Source organism: Mustelus asterias, chromosome 23 (assembly GCF_964213995.1).
Source record: "Mustelus asterias chromosome 23, sMusAst1.hap1.1, whole genome shotgun sequence".
Classification (NCBI taxonomy): domain Eukaryota; kingdom Metazoa; phylum Chordata; class Chondrichthyes; order Carcharhiniformes; family Triakidae; genus Mustelus; species Mustelus asterias.
This window is the reverse complement of record NC_135823.1, coordinates 25,036,470-25,044,762: the sequence shown is the minus strand read 5'-3', so window position 1 is coordinate 25,044,762 and position 8,293 is coordinate 25,036,470.

Genomic DNA, 8,293 nt, shown 5'->3' with positions numbered 1-8,293 from the left:
AACAGGCACCGGAGTGTAGCGACTAACTTCATTGCAGTGTTAATGTAAGCCTACTTGTGACAATAAATAAATCTATAGAAATCATTTCTGTTCTCGGTTTTGAGTCAGAACTTTGAATGGACCTACATTATATTAAGTTGATCTTTCTCTACACCCCAGCTGTAACTGTAACACTATATTCTGCACTCTCTCCTTTCCTTCTCCCCTATGTACTCTATGAACGGTATGTTTTGTCTGTATAGTGCGTGAGAAACAATACTTTTCACTGTATCCCAATACATGTAACAATAATAAATCAAATCAAATCAAAGGGATAGATCAATCATGCCCCAAAGCTCATGGGCTGAACTTGCTACCCGTTCCCTGCTCCTGATTCACTGGCCGACACTTTCTTTGGAGTCTGAGCTGATATACTGACTTGTTTTGGAGTCAGAGAACCTTATTTGTCATTTCCATTTTGGGATCTTTCTCATGTTCCAGAACTCCAGCCCGTTTCTGACGTGCGAGTGGGTGGGAATACACTGCGGTCGGAATTCTCCAGCCGTTCATGCCCCACGGCCGCTGCCAGAGCGGACAAAGGATTTGACACTCAGCCAAATCTCCGTTCACTACAGAGGGACAGGAGAATCCCTCTGGCATGGACTGGCTGGAGAATCTTGCCCGTTGCGTGCTGGTTTATTGCAAGTGGGCCGCATTGAAATTCTGTACAACATAGCTCACCTCAGCGCAAAAGCAATGACGGTGTGACAATTTACCTCTGTGTTTTGGGATGGAAAGTGGGAAAAGCACTGTCAGGTCTCCAGGCAATCACCCAGTCAGATTTCTGCCTCAGGCTGGGCTGGGATGTGTTTCTCAATCGAATAGCGTTGTTGTCTGGCTCAACAACCTCCTCGCTGTCATGGAACTGATAGCAATCTCTATAAAGAATGGCTACTGATGGACAGTGCTGCTGGCACCTATCCACAATCAGCAAGAATGAAGGGGAGTAACCTGGGAAACATATATCAGATTTTAAACAGTCACATTACTTGTAAGTTCTCCACGTTAAACAGTAGTTAGTGTGAGCTGTATACAATTTGCTGTTCTACCTTGTTGCTTTCCAATGTGTGTATTTAATATACACCTATCAATTTATTTTGTTCTGCCTTGATGCTTTCAAATTATAAATCGTATTTATATTTTCAATATAAAATATCAAATTAATTGTGTGTAAACTTGCTAATTTCTGTCAAATACACACAAATCATCTAGAAACAATCTGTTGGCAGCAAGGATCCTAAGTTCTGTTCTCCAAGAAAACGGGAATAATTCATATTTGGCAGAAAACAATTTTTCTCCACAGGTAGCTCATGCTGACAGCATCTCATTGATTAGTTAGGGTTTGATGAGCTTTCAAGTAACAATTATTGATCCAGTTGGCCACTTCAGAGGGCATCAACACTCAAAGAAAATTGAGTTAAGCTCAGAGGCCCAGATTTTTGTCCTGGGCGTAGCTGCACAGAGTTGGGAGATTTCTGTGAACCTGATCTTAAAAAATCTCCACCCACAGGGCGAGAGGGGGAGGGGTGCTGGTGGTGGCATGGGGGATGCGGGGTTGGTAGTGCTGTGGGCAAGCTGAAATAGGAGTCAGAGCGGCAACCCTGAACAAATGCGGAGACTGTTTGATGCAGAGGGCAGGCTGTTTAAATAAAAATATCTTTCCAGTTAGCACACCTTACACAAACTTACTAGGCCTTGTCCATGCCAACATATAGCCCCTCATATGCCAATGCCAATTTGGTGCCAACCCATGACCCCTACCCTTTGCTATCCTTGGACAGTTCCAAGACAATCTTGATACTTCCTCAGCAGCTTTGACGTGGGCAGTTCCTTGACAGTTCAAATGAATTTGTGCATAAAAAGTGAATCATGTTTAAAAACATCCTGAAAGGTGACTCACCTCTCCCAAAGATGTCCTGTCAGCCTATTCAAAGAAGTACCCTACTCTCCAAAGGCTAGTCAAAAAATGCACCAAGCTCATACAATCATATAATCCCTACAATACAGGAGGAGGCAATCCGGCCCATTGAGTCTGCATTGACTCTCTTTGACAGAGTACCTTCCCCAGCCCTTTCCCCCACTCTATCCCAGTAACCCATACATTTGCCATGGCTAATCCATCTAAGCTACTCATCTTGGGACAGTAAGGAGCAATTAAGCATAACCAATCCCCCTAACCTACATATCTTTGGGCTTTGGGAGGAAACTGAAGCACCCGGAAGACACCCACACAGTCTGGGAAGAGAGTGCAAACCCCACACAGTCATGCGAGGCTGGAATTGAACCCGGATCCCTGGCGCTGTGAGGCAGCAGTGCAAACCACTGTGCAGTTCAGATCCCTAATCTGATCTAATCTGCATACTCCAGGATTCGCGCAGCTAGAGTTCAAAGATCTCACTTCAGCAGAGGCAGTTGGTGATTTAAATGATCAGTTGCCTCTGCAATACACACATTGATGAACTTCAGCCCGACTCTATTCCTGCCCTCTCCATGAATATGGGAAATGCCAGGTTCTGGGGACAGGACTTTGAAATTTTGGCCATTTCTGGATTTTCACCATGATGGCAAGCAACTCCATTGTGGTGGAAAGTCTGGGCCAGAGACACAGTAGTTTAGACTGCATAGGGGTCTTACATTCTCTTCACTTAAGGCTATTGACAAACTGGATTGGTTTAGCTCAGTTGGCTGGACGGCTGGTTTGTAATGCAGGGTGATGTTAACAGCGTGGGTTCAATTCCCGTACCGGCTAAAGTTATTCATGAAGGCCTTCTCAACCTTGTTCCTTGCCCAAAGTATGGTGATCCTCAAGTTAAATCAGAAAGAGAAAATGCTGGAAAATCTCAATGGGCCTGGCAGCATCCGTGAGGAGAGAAAAGAACTGACCTTTGTCAAAGCTCCATTTATCAAAGGGTCATCTGGACTCGAAATGTCAGCTCCTTACAGATGCTGCCAGACCTGCTGAGATTTTCCAGCATTTTCTCTTTTGGATTCAGATTCCAGCATCTGCAGTAATTTGCTTTTATTTAAATCATCACCAGTCAGCACTCCCCCTCAAAGGGGAGAGCAGCCTATGGTCACCTGGGACTATGGCAACGTTATCTTTACGTTTTTATTTAATGCGAATATAGGAAGTAGAAATAGGAGGAGGCTATGTTGCCCATTGAACATGGAGCTCTACACCGACACCACCTTCCTGCCCCTATCCCCATATCTCTTGATACCTCAGTGCTTCAGAGTCTCAATCTGAAACATACACATTGACTGAGCATCCACAGTCCTCTGGGGCAGACAATTCCAAAGATCCACAACCTTGTGAGTGAGCCAATTTCTTCTTATCTCCTCCTAACTGACTAGCCCCTTATCCTGAGACTATGATCCCGAGTTCTACACTCTCCAGCCAGGGGGACCTGCCTTTCAGCTTTCACTCTGTCAAGTCCAGAAAAAATGTCATTTTCAATGAGATCACCTTTTATTCCTCTAAATTTTAGAGAATATATGTGTCCTTAGGCCCCCATCATTGGATAGTTCTGCCAATAAACCTAGCCAACTACATCTCCACTAAGGGAAGAGTATCCTTTCTTGGGTGAAGAGACCAAAGCAGTGCAAAAATCTCCACCTGTGGTCTCAGTAAAGCTTATTAATTCCATCAACATTTCCTTACTCTTGCCACCAGCATTTGGCCCACAGCCTTGAAAGTTATGATGTGCCAAGTGATCATCCAGGTACTCTTTAAAGGATGTGAGGCAACCCGCCTCTACCACCCTCCCAGGCAGCGCATTCCAGATTGTCACCACCCTCTGGGTAAAAACCTTTCTCCTAAACCTCCTGCCCCTCACCTTGAACCTATGTCCCCTTGTGACTGACTCTTCAAATAAGGGGAACAGTCGCTCCTTATCCACTCTGTCCATGTCCTTCACAATCTTGTACACCTCGATCAGGTCACCCCTCAGTCTTCTCTGCTCCAATGAAAACAACCCAAGCCTACTCAACCTCTCTTCATAACTTATATCTTCCATCCCTGGCAGCATCCTGGTGAATTTAAGTTATTCTTACTCTCTTTTCTACCTGTTAACCCGCCCTCAAGCCATGCTGATATATTATCAACGAGCTGTATCTTGTCAAACTACCTCCTGTATGGCACCTTTTTGAATGTGTTCTGCTAGTTCGGCCTCGTCTTTCAGGTACCATACCGTCGGAGGGTGGTAGTGACCGCAGGCGCTTTGGTTGTTACACCCTCAAAAAAAAGCTTCAATAGATCTGTCAGCCATGGATTCCCTTTCATTAAAAATACATTGACTCTGCCCAATCATACTTTAATTTTTCAACTGCTCTACTATCAAGTGCTTAATAACAGGTTCTTGCATTTCCTCTACTGCTGGGTTCAGGCTAACTGGCCTTTGTTCCCTGTTTTCTCTCTCCTTCCTTTCTTGAATGACGAGATTTCATTAACTACCTTCCAATTCACACAGACCATTGTAGAATCATAGAATCCTACAGTGCAGAAGGAGGCCATTTGGCCCATCGAATCTGCACTGACCACAATCCCATCCAGGTCCTATCCCCATAACCCCATGCATTTTACTCTAGCTAGTCCCCCTGACACTAAGGGGCAATTTAGCATGGCCAATCAACCTTACCCACACATCTTTGGACTGTGGGACGGAACCAAAGCACTCAGAGAAAACCCACGCAGACACAGGGAGAATGTGCAGACTCCGCACAGACAGTGACCCAAGCCGGGAATCAAACCCGGGTCCCTGGCGTTGTGAGGTAGCAGTGCTAACCACTGTGCCACCGAGAGCTCCTCACCCTCAATAAACTCTTGGTTTCCCAATATTGTCTGGTGTGTTCTTTGTGTCTTCTACTGGCTGGACTTGCAGATAGTGAGGAACATTGTCAGAGGCTACAGAAGGATATAGATAGGCTGGAAATTTGGGCAAAGAAATGGCAGATGGAGTTCAATCCAGATAAATGCGAAGTGATGGATTTTGGTAGAACTAACGTAGGGGGGAGCTATATGATAAATGGCAGAACCATAAAGGGTGTAGATACGCAGAGGGACCTGGGTGTGCAAGTCCACAGATCCTTGAAGGTGACGTCACAGGTGGAGAAGGTAGTGAATAAGGCATATGGCATGCTTGCCTTTATAGGACGGGGCATAGAGTATAAAAGTTGGGGTCTGATGTTGCAGTTGTATAGAACGTTGGTTCGGTCACATTTGGAATACTGCGCCCAATTCTGGTTGCCACACTACCAGAAGGACGTGGAGGCTTTAGAGAGAGTGCAGAGGTGGTTTACCAGGATGTTGCCTGGTATGGAAGGGCTTAGTTATGAGGAGAGATTGGGTAAACTGGGGTTGTTCTCACTGGAAAGACGGAGGATGAGGGGTGACCTAATAGAGGTGTATAAAATTATGAAAAGCATAGATAGGGTGAACGGTGGGAAGCTTTTTTCCAGGTCGGTGGTGACGTTCACAAGGGGTCATTGGTTCAAGGTGAGGTTGGGGGAGGTTTAACACGGATATCAGAAGGGCGTATTTTACACAGAGGGTGGTGGGGGCCTGGAATGCGCTGCCGGGCAAGGTGGTGGAGGCGGACACACTGGGAACGTTTAAGACTTATCTAGATAGCCACATGAATGGAGTGGGAATGGAGGGATACAAAAGAATGGTCTAGTTTGGACCAGGGAGCGGTGCGGGCCTGGAGGGCTGAAGGGCCTGTTCCTGAGCTGTATTGTTCTTTGTTCTTTGTCCTATGAAGACAGGCACAGGATGATTGTTTAAAGTCTCTGCCATTGTGTTTTACCTATCAATTTCTCCTGTCTCTGATCCAAAGGAAGGACATTTACATACATCACCTCTTCTTTGTGATCAAGGATGATTCTAGACCAGCTTATCCTTCTATAATAAACACTAAATACTGTGGATGCTGGAATCTGAAACGGTAAGAGAAAATGCTGGAAAATCTCAGTAGCTCTGGCAGCATCTGTGACAAAAGCTTTGACCAGACTCGAAACATTGGCTCTATTCTCTCTCTCCACAGAAGTTGTCAGACCTGCTGAGATTTTCCAACTCATCCTTCTATTTGTCACAGTGGTTGAAATTCCACTGAAACTCACATTCAAAGTTTCCCAAGTCATCCAATTGGCATGTCCAAGCAATCCTTGGAAATGTGCCAGGAGGTGGAACCTCAGCTTTAATGTCTTGATTTTCGAATCCCTCCATTGGCCTTGCAGCCACCCTGCACGCACACAACACAAACTATTTCACACAAAAGAATTGAAAACTTGCTGTCACAAGGTGTCACTGAGGAAGATATATTTAATGTTCAAGTTTATTTATTAGTGTGACAAATAGGCTTACATTAACACTGCAATTAAGTTATTGTGAAAACCCCCAAGTCGCCACACTCTGGCGCCTGTTCGGGTACACTGAGGGAGAATTTAGCACGGCCAATGCACCTAATCAGTACATCTTTCAGACTGTGGGAGGAAACCTGAGCCCCCGCAGGAAACCCACACAGTCACAGGGAGAACGTGCAGACTCCGCACAGATCGTGACCCAAGCCGGGAATTGAACCCGGGTCTCTGGCACTGTGAGGAAGCAGTGCTCACCACTGTGCCACTGTGCTGCCCTAGGGGAAGCTAGGTAAACACATGAGGGGGAGAGGAATGGAAGGATAGGTTGACAGGGTTAGACAGGTGGAAGGTGGGTCATGTGGAGCATAAGTACATAGAGGGAAATTTGGCCGATTGGATAAGTAACTGGCTATCTCATAGAATGGTAGTCATGTTTGAGAGCAGATTTCCACTCCATCTGACGAAGGGGCAGCGCTCCAAAAGCTAATGGCATTTGCTCCCAAATAAACCTGTTGGACTTTAACCTGGTGTTGTTAAAACTCTTACTGTATCTCATAGAAGACAGAGGGTGGTGGTGGATGAAAAATTTTCAGACTGGAGACCAGTTACCAGCGGTGTACCACAGGGATCAGTGCTGGGTCCTCTGCTATTTGTTATTTTAATCAATGACTTGGAGAAGGGGGCTGAAGGGTGTATCAGTAAATTTGCTGATGACACCAAGATTGGTGGAGTAGTGGATGAGGTGGAGGGCTGTTGTAGGCTGCAAAGAGACATTGATAGGATGCAGAGCTGGGCTGAAAAATGGCAGATGGAGTTTAACCCTGATAAGTGCGAGGTGATTCATTTTGGTAGGACAAATTTGAATGCGGATTACAGGGTCAATAGCAGGGTTCTGAGGAATGTGGAGGAACAGAGAGATCTTGGGGTTCATATCCACAGATCTCTGAAGGTTGCCACTCAAGTGGATAGAGCTGTGAAGAAAGCCTATAGTGTGTCAGCGTTTATTAACAGGGGGTTTGAGTTTAAGAGCCGTGGGGCTATGCTGCAACTGTACAGGACCTTGGTGAGACCACATTTGGAATATTGTGTGCAGTTCTGGTCACCTCACTATAAGAAAGATGTGGAAGCATTTGGAGAGAGTGCAGAGGGGATTTACCAGGATGCTGCCTGGTTTGGAGGGTAGGTCTTATGAGGAAAGGTTGAGGGAGCTGGGGCTGTTCTCTCTGGAGCGGAGGAGGCTGAGGGGAGACTTAATAGAGGTTTATAAAATGATGAGGGGGATTGATAGAGTGGACGTTCAGAGACTATTTCCTTGGGTGGATGTAGCTGTTACTAGGGGGCATAACTATAAGGTTCATGGTGGGAGATATAGGAGGGATGTCCGAGGTAGGTTCTTTACTCAGAGAGTGGTTGGGGTGTGGAATGTACTGCCTGCTGTGATAGTGGAGTCGGACACTTTAGGAACTTTCAAGCGGTTATTGGATAGGCACATGGAGCACACCAGAATGATAGGGAGTGGGATAGCTTGATCTTGGTTTCGGACTAAGCTCGGCACAACATTGAGGGCCGAAGTGCCTGTACTGTGCTGTACTGTTCTATACAAGTGAGACCAAATGGCCCAATTCTGTGTCTTAGAGTTGACGTAGCTCAGTGCAATGGAAACTTGCTGAAGAGATGGGAGTGTTTTATGAGGTGTTGTAAGAATATCTGGCATAAGGTCAGCTGTGCCCTTGGTGCTGTGCATGTTAGTTGCCATGGGAACTAAAAATGAGAGAAGTAACAAAATAGAGTGACTACAGAGAATAAAATGTGTCATTTATTTACCTTAAATTGAAATGATTTAGCCTGTTAAATTCTGGCTGCTAAATATACGTAATAGCCTCAAAGCATGTACCAT